We start from the raw sequence: 2,002 nt of genomic DNA, 5'->3' as shown, positions 1-2,002 counted from the left end.
TATTATTTTAAGTAAAGCAAAAATTACTTTTTTGTTATAAATAATAATAATTAAAAAAAAAAACTACTGCCCCGTTGTGGGGCAGTACAAGCACACATGCAATAATGGATTAACTTGATCCAATCCCAATGATCCAGTTACCCAACATTTATTTAAAAAATAACCCTAACACTGCAGAACAACCCATTGTCACTGCTGTATCTGTGCTATTGACCCTTACTGGGTCTATTTTCAACCCACTGACTATAATAAAATATATTAGATCTACACAGAATATAGTACTTCTATTCATATTTGTTATGTGCGGAACAATGATTTACCTTAACAGAATTATTAATAGATTGTGTGTAAATCTAATAAACATTTAATCAATGGATTTCACTTCCTCGCTGGTTTTGAGCATCAGATAAAAGCTCACATTAAAATTCCACTGCTCATTTGCAGCCTAAATGTCACTCAGAACAAAACCTCCAGAGGGTTTCATGTGAAAACGAAGACAGCAATTCGTTTATCATGATAAAAAAAATATAAAGAACTGTCGGTTATAGGCCACATATGACTCGACACCACTGCTTATAAAGGTTCTACATTCGTTCACCACCCGGTGAGTGTGTAAATACACTAAGAGTCCAAACCGCTAATACTCTTTTTATGATTCATAGCAAATATCACAGCACAGGGTATCACACTGATGCCAGGTGAATGAGCTTGTAAGGAGAAGTGAAAACCTCAATGATGATTTATTTTTGGTTTTAAATTAACAGCATTTCTCTATTCCATTCTTGATAACTTGTAAACCAAAGGCTGGATCTGGTGAGCACCGCCTCCCATCAGGCTCTATTCCCTTTGAGACATTCAACGCATAGTTCAATTCTCTCCTTACTGAGGGCATAAAACAACAAGCCTATTCATTACTTTCATTTGTGAACGTATCTGCACATTCCTTTTTTTTTCTCCTTCTCACTCTCTACACACACTGACATTTTCTCATGCAAGCCTTTCCCAATTGCCCCACCGTGCTGAAACACACTCATTTAACAGAACAGAAAAATCAATTCAGTAGCCTATATTATACTCCTCGGGCTTCTTTAAAAAAACATTAAAAAAAAAAAAATGAACAGACACCAGCATGTTGATGGGAACGTGTTGGAACTGAGTGCAGAATATTATCTGTAGAGCGAGGAATGACACTAACACTTTGCAGGGAGTGTGTGGAAAAGCTGTTCGGTTTTTATTAGAAAAATGGAAAAACTCAGGACCAGATTCATAAACAAATCAAATACTACAATTTCAACCAGACGTGACTAATTAACGTAGAAGACAGATTGCGAGTCAAGACAGCTAATATTTAGGTTTTAATGGGGATGTCTGTACGTATATGGCCAACAACTAGAGCTGTGTATCATGACAAAATATTGATTTTGCAGTGGCCTGAGAAAGACACACACACACACACACACTCTCTTTTTCCACCTTCCTCCTCTCTATCCTCTTTATTCCATTAATCTCTCAAAGCAGTGTAAGATACTGGAGGGTTAGTGTAACATCGTGCAGCTCTAATATATTCCAGCCCTCACTTTGCCTGTGGCATCCATATGTTTAATTCCACTACAAATGTTTTGACAGCAAATGAAACTCGTTTCTTTCTCCTTTTTTTCTCCAAAATTGTCTTTTTTGCAGTCACTCTCTCTCTCTCTCTCTCTGCATCTAGAGGGTTTCTCTCTCTCTCTCTCTCTCTTGAGTGCGTAAGTGTGTGTGTTTCAAATAGAAGCACATGCAGAGATGCTTTATTTAATTGGTTGTGGACCACCTGGAGTTTCAACATTTCCCGTGGCTGATTTCAGACTCCCTCAGCCCAACTATACATGTGATGTCAATAGCTGCAGAGGAGACAGATGAAATATGTCATTTGCAATACTAAACTAGTATAATGTTGCATGGATTGTTGCAGTGATTGTGTTTCAAATGGTGTGTTGTTTATTTGTGTTTTATCCCCCCCCCC

This window comes from Etheostoma cragini, chromosome 21 (assembly GCF_013103735.1).
Source record: "Etheostoma cragini isolate CJK2018 chromosome 21, CSU_Ecrag_1.0, whole genome shotgun sequence".
NCBI lineage: Eukaryota > Metazoa > Chordata > Actinopteri > Perciformes > Percidae > Etheostoma > Etheostoma cragini.
The sequence above is the reverse complement of the archived record's forward strand: the minus strand, read 5'-3'. Positions refer to the sequence as shown.